This window comes from Ambystoma mexicanum, chromosome 12 (assembly GCF_040938575.1).
Source record: "Ambystoma mexicanum isolate Mex_15411 chromosome 12, UKY_AmexF1_1, whole genome shotgun sequence".
Lineage (NCBI taxonomy): Eukaryota > Metazoa > Chordata > Amphibia > Caudata > Ambystomatidae > Ambystoma > Ambystoma mexicanum.
This window is the reverse complement of record NC_090936.1, coordinates 1,250,727,631-1,250,744,625: the sequence shown is the minus strand read 5'-3', so window position 1 is coordinate 1,250,744,625 and position 16,995 is coordinate 1,250,727,631. Positions and strand designations below refer to the sequence as shown.

The 16,995-nt window shown below is 48.5% G+C and overlaps 1 protein-coding gene across 3 annotated transcripts in view; it reads left to right on the top strand.

The window, feature by feature from the left end:
- The window catches only part of DRAM1 (DNA damage regulated autophagy modulator 1), a 492,420-nt gene that overhangs the window by 411,754 nt on the left and 63,671 nt on the right, over positions 1-16,995 (top strand). The window lies entirely within an intron of this gene.

The window sequence follows — 16,995 nt, the reverse complement described above, 5'->3', positions numbered from 1 at the left end:
CACATAATAAAGACATTGCTCACAGGGTGATTATCATTCCTACCCAATAGGACCTCTTCAATAACCTCTAGAGTTGTTCTTTGCGGAATCACAGTGTATAAGGATTGAATGTCAAGGCACAATAGCAAATTAATACCTTGCTAGAAAATAAGCCCTTGATTGTATTAATGGCTTCTGTAGGGTCTCTGAGGTCACTGGTCATGCATTGTACAAATGGTCTCAAATAGTAATCAGCATATTTGGATAAAGGTTCCAAAATAGAGCTAACTCCAGACACAATAGGCCTCCCCGCGGGACTCAAATAATTCTTATGTATTTTAAGTAAAATATAAAATACGGGAATTCTCCCCTGTTCTCTTACTAGATATTCTGATTCCTGTTTGCCAATCACTTTGGCTTCCGAAGCCCCGGACGCTTTTTACTTTATTACCTTAGTGAGGTCTGCTGTGGGGTCAGAGTCAAGTACACAATAGCTCCTCTCATCCGCCAGTAATTATTTGCACTCTTTGATGTAGTCTGTGCGGGTCAAAAGCACTGATGCTCCACCTTTTTCTGCCTGACACACAATAACCTTGTGGGATTTAGCTAATTTGACCATCAACTCTCTCTGTTTGTTACTGAAATTCGAATGAACTTCTCTCCATATTTTCCAATTTTAAAACTTCCTCCAACACTATTTTCTCAAAAACTAAAGGTTCTGGGGAAAAACTGTATGTCGGTGCATTGAAGGTAGACTTGTTACGTAAGCCACTATGATTGCTCATTTCATAGTCATGTGGGACATAGGCAGACAAGTTCACTACCATTGTTTCTGCGACCGGCTATGTATCCTGATTTCATCGTTCCAGTCTCCCCCTCCGCTACATTTTGGAAGAAATATTATGCGTAATTATCAGGTATTTCCTTGGCTATAAATGTGTTGGTCTGTGTGTTTACACAGACGACTACTGTGATAGTGTAGCTACATGTGTTATGGTGTCTATAGATGCAATAATAGCACTCATTGGTAATCTGGGGATATGGTATTCTTTCTTTCTTTCTTTCCTTTGCTTCTTCTTTTTAGTGCATGTTATACTGCCACAAGTGTTATATGTGAGAGTCACCCACAGCACAAAGTGTTAAAAACAACATTAATATTTCCTAAATGAAATCCCCTGATGAATGTTCTACCAACGTGGTGCCAAGAACAGAAACATGTTGGAATTTGGAAATGGAGACACCTTGTTTAGTTTGAGTTATCATTTTTGTAAAATGTTTGTAAAATTGTGTCTGATGAATTGTCCAGTGTTGATGTATTGTAATTGATATGTGATTCAGTGTATAGGTATATGTGATACCTTGTGTTATGTTGGGTGTTTAGTTTTTTATATTATGATGTGACCTACTGACAAAATAAATGGACTTACATATTTTTATTAAGGTCTGCTGGGTCCATTTTTTCAGGACCTAGAGTGGGAGATAAGCGGGACCTGTCACCGGATATGAGAGAGTTGTTATGAATGACTACTATCTCCCTTCTTACGTACTTAATTAGGTCTTCCCCAGACCAAAGTGATAGGTTGTCCCTGTGTAGGGGTCGGTTTGGGGGCTTGGAGTATATCACCTATATTGGGTATATAGCTAAAGGAAATCCATAACTTGCAGACAGGAATGGTGGTAGAAGGAGCAATAGCCAAAGAATCAGATTGGTTGGCTGAGCTATTTTCCTAGATGCCAAACTGGCTAATCATCACAAGCAAAGTACTTTTCCCTATTCGTGTCCTCTTCATTTTGATTTGTTGTCTGTACCACATAGTACTGACCTGTTGTGTGTCCGGGGAAGTAGTAAAAGAGTGCTTGCAGTAAGGACAGGAGATGCCGCTTCTCTTCGTAAAGATGAACACACCCAGACAGAGGAGGAGGACATAAATGCAAAAGCAAAGATGAACCGCATCACCAGATCCAGAAAACTATCTAGCATGCTACGTCGATCCCACAGCGGATGGCAATTGCAATTTCCTGGTATGCGGCCCACGGGACTGTGCTAAGGGGGCAGGGGGAATTATGCGAAGAATGCAAACTATGGGTGCCAAAGACTATATATGATTGGGCAAGGGAGCAAGAACTTAGGGACAAGGAGTCAATGAAAGAGTTTGTACCGGACGGAACGAAAGGGGGAATGTTAGGGTGCTGCCCCAATGTCCCAAACACGAGAGAAAGTACAAATTAAGGAAGTCTCTCTAGAGTGAACTGGAGATCTGTTCAAATACTAGTGGCCCCAGTTACAGGTGCAGCACCTTTCCTGCTTCATGTGAGCAGCAAGGGTGAGAGATACATTTCTGAGAGCATTCCATGAAGAAATGTAGGGCAGCAACATATAGCAGAAACGCACATAGAGTACAGCCCAGGTGATATGGTGCAGTAGGCAAAGATTGAGCGGGAATGCATTAGGTTTGCCGCACGGGTATAAACAGAGAAAGATGCAAAGAGCACCACAAGCAGTGGAAAAGGTTTTGTTTAGTATGTCACAGATAGTAACTGTAAAGCACAGTACAATTCTGTCTCATTGCCTATTAATTGCATTATAATTTAGATTGGACATATACAAATATAGGCCCCATAGCATATGCAACTTTCTGGGCCATTTATAAGTTAGTAGGACACAGAAGCACATTTCTCACAGTAAAATACATTAAATTCATGTCCATCCTAGATGCTGCATGAACAAGGCCAAGGACTTTAGCGGCAGAGGCGAAATGCCACATGGGGATTGGACAGAAGCGCAAGGCTAAGCAGGTTCGTAAGCTCCACGCTAGAGCAGATATAACAAATAGTGTTCTTACACAGTAATTCAAAGTTGCAAGGTGAAGGCCACAGTTTGGTGAGAACAAGGTAGTGCGTTGAGTAATGGACAGCAGAGAAACACACTGCACGCTGTTTGAAAATGGCCCCTTAGACTGAAGCTTGCAAGTTCCAAGCAACAAGGTTACTTTGTCAATAGAGTCAATAGAATTCTGTTCGAATGCAGAGAGTAAAGTATAGTATCATAGAAGGGTGGGGGAAATTAGTGACCCTACTGTCCCAAAACCAACTATGTCATTCAGATCGCACAAGTGCAGGGGATAGGGGAAGGGGAAAAGTGTGGGGTGAGAAGGAGGAGGGACAATGCAGTACATGGGATAAATTGAATAAATACACAATAGGAGATGTACGGCCAGCTGGTGGCAAGTGCAATATGTCACATGAGATCATGTAGTTCTATGTTGGGAAAGGGAGGAAATGTTCGGAAAGGTTAAACTGGTTTCTGAATAGAAGTTGTAATATTATCTGTCATTTGTACAGTCACAAGGCTGAGAATGATCAGAAGGTGCCAACGTCTGGGTCCCGTGAGAAAGTGATGAGGTATTCGTTTTTGTTGCCATGCTGTCTCCACCTCACCAAATGATTGGTTAATGAAAGGGGAAGAAACAACCCACCATGGAACGCTCAAAGTGGGATCGCTAATGTGGAACTGATTTGCATGTTGCAATAATTAAGAGCTTACAACAAGCAATAAAAATGGAGAAGCTGGATTACCTGATTATTAGGTCATTGTTAAAAAGAGGTCATTAGATTGGTCCCGAGGTGTAGGTTAGGCCAATAAGGCTAGGTACTGTATAGATATCTGTAGGGGACAGCAACCACTGTCCAATTACCGAGTAAGAATGTACATGTATCTTGAAACATTGCCACAGCAACGATGTCACACACGCCTATAAAAAACGCCATTTAGTGATGACCTGTTGAATGATGCTTGCATTATTCCCGGTCGAGGCTGCGTGCAATAAACGTCTGTCCTTCTTGCTACTCGGCACATTTATTGCTCATTTGATAGATTTTTTGGCTCATCAGGTTTTCGGGCCTACCTTATAAAAGAAGTGAGGTGTGATTGGTCCAAGGCATGTGCAGATGAATTTAATGGTGTAAAGAGTGATATTGTTCAAGTGCCAGTGTTGAAAGGGTAAAGGGGGGATTTGAGGACCGTAGTGTACACAGATGCTTGTGAGTTAGGATTGGGAGCGGTGTTGACGCAGGAGGATGCTGGTGGAGAGAAAATGCCATAGCGTTTCCTTCTAGGATGCTAAAAGATACAGAGTTGCGGTACTCTTAAATAGAACAGGAGGTGGGTCTTGGTGTGGGCAATTATGAAGTTTTTTTTTTAAAAACAATTTATTTTTGTGCGGGGGTAAAGACATTTTACATACAACAAATTTACCATGGTATAACTTATAACAGTATAAATTTGCTTCGTAACTTTGTTGTCTACTGATATTTGATAACCCCACGTTTATACCCATTATTCTTAAGCTTCTTCCCCACCCCCCACCCTACCCCCTTTTACACTAGGCTCCAGAGTCTGTGTCCTTTAGGCTGGTACTTCCCCATACAGGGGTCCCGCACCTTTCATGTTCCTGGCTGTCAATAGACATGAATGTTTTTACGGTTCTGAGGTTTAAAGAAATAGGCTTCTCTTTCCCCGACAAAATCCGGAAAGGGGGACCAGGTAGACATGAATTTCTGATATTTTCCTGCTTTTATCGCTGTTACTTTCTCCATTGCCATGACCCCCCATACCCTGACCCAACACCATGGCGTTGTTGGCCCCTCTTTTTTGTCTTCCAACGCTGTGCCAGTGTCATTCTTGCAGCAGACAGTAGGTGCATTATTAGAGAGGAAGTGCGACCTGATGCGACATAAGAGCCCTCTGCTACAGCTCCTAGTAGGATTATTTTGGGCGATAGCGGTAGTTCCCTGCCAGTTATATCCTTGACATGCCCCAATATTTCTTTCCAGAAGGTCATTGCCTTGGGACACGACCACCACATGTGGTACATATCTCCCCTCTCTCCACAATGTCTCCAGCACTCTGGGGTTATTCAGGGTTGATTTTGTGTAACCGGTAGGGGGGCATGTACCACCTGCAGCAAGGTTTATACGCTGTTTCCTTAATTGCTGTACATCTAGAGGCTTTGTGGACTCTGGCCCATATCTGATTCTACTCCACTTCCGTAATCGGTTCCCTAATATCTCTTGCCCAGCACTCTTTATATGGAGGTTGTCAGCTGGTTGTGCTCCGTCAAGGAGTTTGTATATTCTAGATATGCCCCTCATTGCCCCCCCCCCCCCCTCCTGCATAGTAAGTTCCAGACCTGTAGGGGACCTTGTTCCTGCTTTTTTCACTGCTGGGTGGGAGATCCAATGCCTTATTTGTGTATCTTTAAATCTTTCTTTCTCTCTAATGTCAAATTTCTTTTTACACTCCGTGAAGGGTATCGGGTCACCCCAGGACTGAAATCACTACACTGGCTCCCAGTGACTGCGAGGATCAAGTTCAAAACCCTCTGCATTGTCCACAAGGCTGTCTGGGGCCTTGGGCCAAAATACCTTCAACTCTCTCTTCCTAAATATCTTCCTTCTCGAGCTCTTCGCTCATCTGCCTCCAACTCCCTCAGGGTCAGCCGCTTCTCCAAACAACGAGTTGGGGGCAGATCTCTTTCCACTGCAGGGGCCTCCCTCTGGAACAGCCTTCCTGCCTCCCTGAAACTTGAGGAGAACCACCTCCGGTTCCGGAAGCACCTCAAAACCTTCCTCTTTGCCTCTGCTTTCTCTCCCCCTCTCCCCTGTTAATACTACTGAAACTGCACTGAATCTGCAACTGGGCCATTCACCGTTCCCGGCCCAGCCACTCTCCCCTGCACTGCCTCCACGGCAACCCCTGCACTACGGGACTGTGGCCCTCATTACGACCCTTGCGGAAATCGAAAAACGATGGCGGAAATGCAATACCGCCATCGAATAGCGCTCGGTGCGACTATGACCCGTCACCGCAAAGTACGAAGCCATTAGCGACACCGTAGTGAACGCCAACGCTAACTGCACCAAGCACGCGCGCGCGCGCCATACCAAACCGCAAACACCACCATGGTGCAACGGTACGCCAATTCCGACCCTAGCGGACATGTACCTAACGCCATCAGGCATGGCGGAATGTCCCATTCCGCCATGGCGAGAAGTACGGCATCGCGAATCAACCGTAAACGGCCCCACTGAGTGCCTGTACACCGCTCCCTGCCCACAAAGTACAACTCCCCGTAGGTGCAATGAAGCCACAATGCAACCATTGAAATGTACAAGTCACCCATGCATGCCAACGAACAAAAGAAACACAAGAGGGGCCAATGGGAGCTGCAGGGCACAGATGGCACGAATACAGAAGCCATCCCAATGGACATGACCACAGTCCCCCACCAAGAAACGCACGCAAACACAGGCACCTGTGACCAGCAATATTCCGAAAACAACATCATTCAACCAGTCCACCTGGCTGACCGGCATCTGTTACACAAAACCCAATCCCCCGCCCCTGAGCATGACAACATTCAAACTGGCATATTGGCAGCCCCCATCCCTGACCTCACTGGGCTCCGTAGGCAAACGCGCACAGCACAGTACCACGCAACTAAACCCCGAAGCTGGAACCCAATGCAGATCTCCTCACAATACATCGCCCCCCAAATAGGCATATGCCACATCACTTGCAAAGAAAAACGCTACACGGGCCAAATCAGAATAGAAATTTTATGCACATCAAAATCACCAAGCACATACAGCCATCAGGCCATGAACTCCAAAACACGAATCACCATTGTGGGCTGCTTCCGCAAGAAATGAGCAGCCACTACCTGTGTGTCGCCCTGTTCCCCCATGGTACACAGAGCCACATTCACGTACGAAAAGGCAACATGGAAGCGCACAGAACCGCAGGGCCGTCCCAATGGGGAGGCACTAGTCCAGCTGAAAGGCCGAAATGTTGCTCCGAGCCACCAGTACTGCGTAAGGGCATGTGGGCCATTGGCGATCGTCCCATAAGATCGTAATGCTGCTCCACTGATTAACACGAAGCAGCAGGTGACGGGAGTAAAATCCATCTGCAGGAGTGGCATACAGATGGCAGTGGCAAAAGGGGAGGAGATACCTGTCAACCAAAAGAAAAGAAAAAGAACAGAATGGCCATCAGAACTACATACCAACAACTCACTTCAATGATCACACGAAATCCACAGCCATATGCATGCTAGCCCACTCCAAAGGAACATCACCACCCCAAAACCACTTGCGACTCATAACCATCAATATCGAGGTGCAAACACCATCACAAACGAGTGTCTGAGGGCGCCTCGAGACAGGGAGGGCTCAACAAGGCCAGATGGACGAAGGTCCCACTATGGCAGCCCTGCATCACATAGCGTAGGGGAGGCGGATAGATCCCAAGAAGCCCTGTACATGGCAAACTCTGTATCAAATCACCTGCCCATGCATCCATCCATCATTCCCTCATCCCGGGATCAAAATGCCTGAATAATTACTCACATAACATTAGAAACATCCATTGAGTCTGTGCGTTATGCAGCCTGCTAAATCCACAGTGCCCCAGCCCGTAATTCCAGTGTTGTGAAGTAACATGTATTTGGGAACGGACGGCCTCATCGCCCACGTAGCTATTGCGCATCCCAAACTATTCATATCAATCATTGCTCCCTCGCCATGGGCCCTGTCTCAAGGACATAGAACAATAGAACGTTACATTTGCAGTCAGACCTGTGGGCATCTCCTCGCCGCTAGCTGGAAACCGAAAGCGCCGCCCTTCGAATTCCTCATTTGCAACATCACGTCGAAAAGGCATCTGTGGCCGTTTGAAATCACTAATTATTCCATCGAGTGCGGCTGTGTGTGAAAATGGCAACTGCCTTCACCCACGAATGGGACGCCCCGCCCGTCGTTGCAACTCGGTACAGTGATGCATGAGGGCCCACCGTTACTCGAGTACTACGTCCCACTGACCCCTCACAAGTCTGTTTGCGACTGCACAGATAGTATGTGAAACAATGGGACCACAGCAGAATGAACATATCAACCAATCTTACACGGCCATCGGGTACAAATACATGATTGCAATAGCAAGATACAATTCCCCGAATTGCAGCGTTGTGCGCGAGACGTGTACGGCCAAAGGGGAGAGCAGTTTGCACAGGTGGAATCAATCACCACAGGTGGAGGCCATACAGCCTGTAAACACATAAATTGCACAGCCAGTCTCCTCCCACAACCACACCGAAATGCTACCGGCAGGACTCGCGATGTTGGCCCTGGGGGACCTGATAGCACTGCAAGTGCTCCGACTCCAAGAAGTAGACGAACACCAACTACAACCCGCCGCACGGAGGAGACGCAGGAGGAGGAGGAGGCCAAGGCAGGGCCAGCAAGGCCCACCAGCACAGCCACTACCACCACGCAGGCAGCCCGCAATTCAACGCCTCCGAGCACATCCGTTCAACCTCACTGATGAGCAGATCCACACCCTCTACCGTCTGGACCGGGACACCATAGCCGCCATTGTGGACATGACACAGGCTGACCATGTCAGCATGATAGATAGCCCAACCGCCATCCCACCCCTACTGAAGGTGGTGTCTGTACTCCACTTCCTGGCCACAGGCACCTACCAGCACACAGTCGGACAGTTGCATGGCATTTCTCAGCCACTGTTCTCACGGACACTATTGCAAGTGCTCGATGCCCTCCTGAAGCACGCAGACGACTACATCTCTCTACCACGCTCGGAGCAGGAAATAACCAACACAAAAGTGGGATTCCATGCACTTGCCGGCATACCGGGTTGCATTGGTGCCATCGACTGCACCCATGTTGAATTGGTCGTCCCACATGCCATGGAGGCCCAGTACCGCAACCGAAAACAATTTCATTCCCTGAATGTACAGATGGTGTGTGACTCCAACAGGATCATTACACATTGTTGTGCCCGATTCCCTGGATCAACCCATGATTCTATGGTCTTGAGGAACTCTACAATACCACGCTACATGGAGCGACACGCAGGGAACAGATCCTGGCTACTCGGTGAGTCTCATTACATGCATGATGATGTGGGGTATGTGAATTGGCAATGACCTGCCAGGAAGGGGGGGGGGGGTGTGCGTACGTATCAATGGCATTCCACATCATACGTTTCTCGTCCACATACAGGTGATGCTGGATATCCACTGAAGAGATGGCTCCTCACACCAGTCCGGAACCCACGGGACCAGCATGAGGAGGACTACAACCATGCCCACTCACGTACCCGTGTAGTCATTGAACAGGCATTCGGCCTACTGAAGACCCGTTTCCGGTGCCTCAGCAGGTCTGGCGGGGCACTCCTGTACCGCCATGAGAAGGTTGCAAAGATGGTGATGACATGTGTCATGCTACACAACATGTGCGTACGTAGAAATGTGCCCATGCCCCCTGACGCAGAACTACAAGCACCTGATGATGGTCATGATGAGGGTGGGGATGTGGCAGCACCTCATGGAGTCTGCGAGGCACCGGAGGGCCGTGACATTCGTCAGCATCTCATTGATGTATGCTTCTAGCACTCACGCCTGGTGGCTGATACATGGACACGGGACTCGTGGCACTGCGTGTGTCTGGGACATGCACAATATGGACTGTACGCCTATGATGGCCTAGTACACAAAGATCAATGTCCACACTTCTCATTGGTTGATCGTGCACTTTTTATGGCATATGTGATATCATGTTGAACACCCTATCGACCCGCCACCCAAGTGAGCCCAACACACCCCCTCCACCCTCCTACCTCCCCCCCGAACACCAGTGTCCAAAGATGCTCATTGTCAGTGGGCTGTCGCTATTGCAAGCCCCCTCTGCGGGTATCAGGGGCACCCCTGCCTGTGGAGCGCAGGTTCCTTCCAGATCTACGTTGGGGGCTGCCCTGGACGGAACTTGCAACGGATGATGTGTCTGCCTGCTCACGTCCATGCATGTCCCTAAGGGTTTGCGAGAGCTCAGTGAGCACACGGCGCACTGCGGCAAGTTCGGCACATACGTCTTTGGACGTCGCATGCAGTTCCCCCCTCAGGCTCTCGGTGCTACTCTCAATTTGTGCCCTTAGCGTCTCTGTACCTCTCTCCATTTCTGCCCTAAGTGTCTCTGTTGATGTTTCTATGTCTGCCTTGGTGCCCCCACATTCATCGGCATGGCCCTTGAGGAGTGTGGCCATTTGCTGCTGTTGGACGATTAACTTGTCGAGGGACTGTTGCCTCTGCTGGGCCATGGCCATTTGCGGTGGTGTCACAGAGGGGCTGTTGTCCTCATGTTGCCTTGCCACAGGGCTTGTGGGGGATGGCCAGTCGTCGTCTTGTGGCTGCACCTGCGTGGTATCCTCATGTTGTACGGGATGGGACAGACAGGGGGATTGGGACAGGTCATGGATGGATCTGACCTCGACATCCCCGTCTTCTGTGTCGGAGCATGCTGCCATCAATGGGGTGTCACCTATGGTGCTGCTGCCACCAGAGGCAGTGCCTTCTGTGGCATCCATTGGGGGGACCTGTGGTGGTGGTGTTGTGGCCATGCTGGCTGCTGGGGTGCCTGTTGATGTTCCCTCCTCTGTGCTGCCACCTGATTTGTGCTGCTGCCGTGTCTTGATGCGTGCAGCTGAGGTGGAGGGTCTCTGGCCGTTGGTCTTGGCCCTCTTTGCAGGTGTGCTGGTAGGGGTGTCCTGTAGCTCGTCGTTTGGATCGGACCCTGTGGTGGAGTAAAGGAGGGCGAGGGTTATTGATGGGTCAGTGGGAATTGGAATGGCATTGTATCACATGCATTGGGGTGGTACCTGAGGGTGATTTGGGTCGGGGTCTTGGAGGTGCTTTGATTAGTGTGTGGAGTGAGGGTGCAGTTGTTTGGCAGCCTGCAGTTAGGGTGTGCCTGCTGCACGTGTAGTGCGTGTATTAGGGGTTTTTAATTATTTATGTATTTATTGTGATTTTTAAAGTGCGCTATCAGGCCGGTGTGTGTGGACGTTCTCCTGGACATGTGTTTCTGTTGCACTATGTGGACACATGGTACTTCACATGGATGTACTTTGTGGATTTGGCATTGTTTTATCTGGCCCACCTACCTGAATCTTCGGATGTCTGCACTCCTTTCTCCATCCCTCCGACTCCCTCTATGCTCTCCATTCCGATGGTGGAGGCACAGATTTCTTCCCAGGGGGTCAACTTGATGGGTGATTCAGGACCTCCCCCGGTGGCTGTGGCAATGTTGCGGTTGGCAGAGAGTATGCTGCGGACGCGTATCCGCAGGTCGTCCCATCGCTTGCGGCATTGCTGTGGGGTGCGGGGTGCGGTCCCCACCGCACTTACCCGCTGTGCCACCAGAGCCCATATGGCCTTCTTGTTTGCAAGTGCCGTCCTGGTCATTTGCGTGGAGAAGACGACGGCAGCATTCTCCTGGAGGGTCTCTGTTAGCACGGTGAGTTCCTCACGGGAGAAGTGGACCTGCCGCTTGCGGTCGCACGCTTTCTTCGCTACTTTTCCCATTTTTCTTGGTTTCGCTAGGGTGGTTGACGGGTTGGGGTGTGTTTCAGGGTAGTGATTTTAGTGGTTGTGTGGTTTTGGTGTTTTTATAGGTGTACGCCGGGATGTTTCCCGTTCCGGGCCCATGTTTTAACTTCCGTTTCCGTATATTTCCGGTCACCGTACTTTCCGGTAGGCGCACACTGCGGTGACCGCTAAGAGGGGTGGCGGTATTGCACCTAGGGCGCCGTACGGCGGCGGTGTGGGCCGTTTTGGGGTCATTTCCGCCATCGCGGACTTTGCACTTCCGCCGTGGCGTGGTGCTCGTGCCCGATGGGTCGGAATGGGCCGCACTTTGCTCCTTCGTACAATGGCGGAAACGCTATTTACGCTGTGGCGCTCCGGTCAGTCGCTTTCCGCAAGGGTCGTAATGAGGGCCTGTGTCTGTATCCATACAGCCCCCCTTCCCAGCACTTGTCTGCACTTACCTCGCACTTGCCACCAGCTGGCCCTTGTTATTTATCGCTGTCCAGTCAAATGGTCGAATATATTTGATCGAATGACAAATTGGTCAAATCAATTTGGTCGAAAAAAAAAGGTCGAATTTTTTTTTTAAAGTATTTTTTTTTTGTTGCTCTAGTATAGGTAAAAAAAGGTGTTTTAACACCAAAAACAGGGGTTGGGGGGAACCCTCCAAAAAAAAAAAAAAAAAAATTCGACCATTTTTTCGACCAAATTGATTCGACCATATTGTAATTCGATCAAATGCATTCGACCAAATGTTTGGTAACCTTATTTATCCTGTATGCTGTATGCTAATAACCCTGTACTGCACTTTCCCACTCCCTTTCGCCCATGCACTTTTCCCTTCCCCTCTACCCTTGCACTTGCGCGATCTGAATGACACCTGGCCTAGTAAGATCGTTGTCTGTCTCTCCTTGTTCCCCCCCCGCCTCGTCGCGCCTTGAAACACTTGTGTATAGGCGCGTTATAAATGCCATATCATATCCAGAAACATATCTCTCAGGTTCAGGGCTTCCACTCCCCTCAAACCCTCCCAGAATTTCTGTTGTAGGCCAGGGGAAAAATCTGTGTTGTGTGCAACAGGTGAGAAAGGGAGTAGGCCTTGACTGATCTGTCCCAGCAGCGCAGGGATACCTTGGTAGCCTCTAGGAGTTTACCCCCTGATTCTCAGGCTCTGGGGTTTAATGCTTGGATCGCTAATAATGGGATTGGGGTAGCTGCTTGCTCAATACCACACCACCCTTTTGTATTCCCCAGTCTCGAACCCCTTGAACATTGGGGCCAACTGAGCCGCCATAACGTACCTCCCAATGTCAGGGACCCCTAGACTGCCCAATAGTGGAGTGCCTGTTAGGATGCGTCTGCGTATTCTAGGTCGCTTTTTCCCCCATATGAACGTGAGCATTGCATTCTGGAGTTCTTTAACAAGAAGGGGTGGGATCTCGATGGGTATCGAGCTCACTACATATAGTAGACGAGGGAGGAAAGTCATCTTTATAGCTGCGATTCTTGCGAACCACGATAGTTCCTGGTTATCCCATTTTTGCAGGTCCTCCCACCATTGTTTCCATAGTGGTGAAATATTTGCTTTAAATAGATTCTCCGATTCCCTCGCCAGGTGTATCCCTAAGTATTCTAAGGAATCTTTTTCCCAGATTAGGGGAAACCTCTCCCACATGTTTTCGATCACCTCTGGCCCCTCTGTGATATGTATTGCTTTCGCTTTAGAATAGTTTATTGCAAACCAGGATGTGATGGCAACTTTCTCTAATTTTGCTATGACCTTCGGCAGGGTGTCCTTAGTGTCCCCCATGTAAAGCATTACATTGTCCGCGGAGAGGTCAATTTTCAGGGTTTTCTTCCCAGCTAGTACCCCCTGTATTTCTGGGTCTCCTCTGAACTGGAGTGCCAGGGGCTCCATCGCCATCGCAAAGATCAGTGGGGTTAGAGGGCATCCCTGACGAGTACCCCTCCGGATGTCTACCGGTTTTGATTTCTTCCCATTCACTAGGAAACATGTGGACGGGCCTTGGAAATTTCCCAGTATCATTTTACTAAACATTGCCCCATACGTGAACGCCTCCAGGACCAATTTTAGGTACTCCCAGTCTAGGCCGTCGAAGGCCCGTTTAGCCACTAGGGCTGCTATTGAGAATTTCTGTTTCAATCTCACCCCCATTCAATTATGTCTATGGCCCTTCTGACATCATCTTGCGTGTGTCTCCCTCTAAGGAACCCTGCTTGATCCTCATGGATAATGCCTGGGTGGACCTCCGCCAGTCTATTTTCTATTATTTTGGCATATAGTTTTGCATCCGTATTAAGGAGCGCAATTGGGCGGTAGCTCCAGCATTCTGAGGGGTCTTTCCCTGGTTTTAATGTTAGTATTGTGAGCGACCTTGCCATGTGCAATTAGACTGACCCCGTCTCCCTGATGTCATTGAAGAGGCGGGTAAGAGGCCCTAGTAGTTGTGTACAGAATATTTTATAGTAAGCGTTCCCCAGGCTGTCCGGTCCCGGATTTTATTTCCCGGAAGTGCCGAGATAGCATCATTGATTTCTTGGGTCGTGATTAGTCCTCCTAGTTCTTCCTTGTCTTGTTCTGAGATTTGGGGTAACGTGGTAGCGAGTAGATAAGATTTTTGGTCTGCTCCATTTAAGTTTTCTCTGCATAGTAGCTCTTCGTGAAACTGGACCATTGTTTCTAACTTTTCTTCATCCGTCCTACTCATGTCCCCCCTTCTACTCTTAAGGCAAACAATATAATTAAGAGATTTTTGTTTATTCAGTTTGGCTGCAATAAATCTGTTAGCCTTCCCCCCGTGTACGTAGTACCACTGTTTGGTGTGTAGAAGGGACTGTGCCACTCGGTCAGCTGTGTGATTTTCTAATTGGGCTTGGGTTTTCTTTAGCTCCCTCCATGATCTTTGGGATTGTCAGCTTTTATGGTTATTCTCAGCCTCTTTCAGTGCCAATTCCAACTTTTGAGTTATCAGCACCCTCTCCCTATAATGTGCTGCTGTTTGCGTTATAAATACGCTTCTCATCACTGCCTTGCTTGCATCCCAGACTGTTTTCTAGTCGACCTCCCCTTTGTCATTTTCTTGGAAGTACTTGTTTAAGGTTTGCTCCATGTGCGCCCTGAGCGCTACATCCCACAGGATAAGTTCATTCAATCTCCAGGGAGGACGCTGTTTACTTTCTTACTTCTCTATTTTGATACCAACTATTACCGGGCGAGGTCAGATAGGAATTGTACCCCGATCTCTACCTTTGTCACCTGGGGGATTAGGGCTGCCAAGACCAGGACCATGTCTATCCTAGAGTAGCCTTTATGTACAGCAGAGTAGTGTGTGTATTCTCTGTTCTGTTCGTGGAAGAAACGGCAGGTTTCGATCACACCCAAGTCCCTAAAAGATTTCCCCAGGGCTTGCCTATTCCTTAAGTCCGCTGCTGTGGGCGGGAGGGTTTTATCAAGGTTAGGGTCCATGACACAGTTAAAGTCCCCCCCTATGATCGTCTGGCCTTCACACCAGCTCCATATTCTTTGCAGAAGCCCAGAGATATATACATCTTGTCTATCATTGGGTGCTCAGACTACCAGAATCGTATACATTCTCCCTTTAATTGTACCTTTAATCCCCAGGTATCTCTCTTCCTCGTCTCTGATCAGGTGCTGCTTCTGGAAACCCAAGTCTCTTTTGAGTAGTATAGCAACGCCCTTTGTTTTCGAGCCACTGGAGGCAAATTATTGCTGGGAAAACACCTGTTTCGCAGCCCTTTCTCATCCACTAGTAGGAGATGAGTCTCCTGCAGAAATGCTATTGCTGCTTGCAATTGTCCCAGTCTGCTGGGATCGCCCAGCGCTTCTTGGGAGAGTTTAGCCCTTGTACATTCAGCGATATTAGTGTCGTATCAGCCTTTGAAATGTGGGACTCTCATACCACTCTTGCCATCTTCTGGGGCCTTTGGAGACCTTCCTCACCTTCCGCACCTGTCTCCTCTGAGTTTTCTCTGTTTGCGCTCCGGACCGCTTGCCTTTTTTGGTATGTTTCATTTTACCCTCTTCTGTCCCCCCCACACTTGAATCCTCCCACCCCACTCCCCCCTCCCTCTGTCCTTATCCATAGTGTGTCCGTGGTTAGCGTTCCTAAGGTCCCCTTCCCATGTCCTCTTCGGGGCATGGGCCATCTTCGCACCCCAATTAACCATATGCCGGGATTGTTCCTTATCCCGGTCCAGATTCCAAAATGAACAGTTCTTTGTCCTCTGTGCAGGATCTGGAATTACAACTTGCGACCTATTACCTCTGGTTTAGTGCTCCTTGTTATCTTTTCGGCGATTGCCGTGCTCGGTATGTTCTTTTGGGGCCCTCTCTCATGGTATTTGAAAGGGCTGGCCAGTTTCTTTTCTCCGTTCGCTCTACTTTTCGGTCGACCATTCCCAGTAATTGTTCTGGTTGTTGAAGGCATTCCGCTGCGGGCTACCCTCCGCTTGGCTCAGTTTGCCTTCCATTTGTAACAGAGAGAAGCCTTCCTCACGTGCTAATTTTCCTTTATTTTCCCTCCCAGGAGAAGGTGAGGCCAAATGGATAGGTCCATCTGTAACTGATTTGTTTCACTTGTAGAGCCTTCATGAGCAGTTTCATGAGCATCCTCTTCTGGAGAGTGACTAGTGCAAAGTCTTGATATAATTGTATACAGCCTCTATTGATCGTCAATTCCTTGTGGGTACGTGCGGCTCTCAGTATATCTTCTTTCAGACTGTAAGAAGCCATTGCAAGCAACACGTCTCTGGGCCTTGGCCCCGGCTCATTTCTTTTGGGGCCTACCCGATGGATTCTATCAAACTCAAACTTTTATGGCTGGGTGTTGTTTAGTATGCTGCTGAAACAGTGCTGCATAGTGTCCTGCAAGTCTTTATCCAGGATCGTCTCGAGGAGGCCTTTGACCCTGATATTGGATTTTCGAGGTCTATTTTCAAGATCCTCGGCTTGGAGTTCCAGATTATTCGTAGCTCTAGCTACCTGATCCAATAGGATGCCGTTTTGATTGGCTTCTTCTCCCATGCCTGATAGGCCATTTTCTACCACGTCCACTCTATTCCCCAGGTCGTTAATTTCTTTCCTGACCTCCTGTAAGGAGGGTTTCAGTTCTTCCTTCATCAGCTCTAGTTGGTTTTGGAACGTATTTGCTAGTCTGGTTGTCAATGTCCTTCAGACAATTTAGAAGTTCCTCCTTGTCCAAGGCCATTTCGTTCGGTGATGGAGGGCGAGTTGCTGTTGGGTGATTCTCTAGGGGCGGAGGAGACGGGGGGTAAGCTGATGTTTTGCTCTCCAACACTTCTTGAGCTGGCGTTCTTGACTCTTTGCCGGCGTTCTGGCTTTCAGGTGGGCGTTTCTTGTACCCTCTGTGGGGGCACTGCAGGCGAGGTCCACTTGCGAAGCTACTAGTAGGCTGGGGCACCAGCTCTTCTGGCAGAGGCAGATCCTGCTTATTGCCTACTCCTGACTGATTTCCGGCCCCTTCCATGCACCGCCCTCCTCTTTAGATCTGGGGTATGTATTGTTATCCTG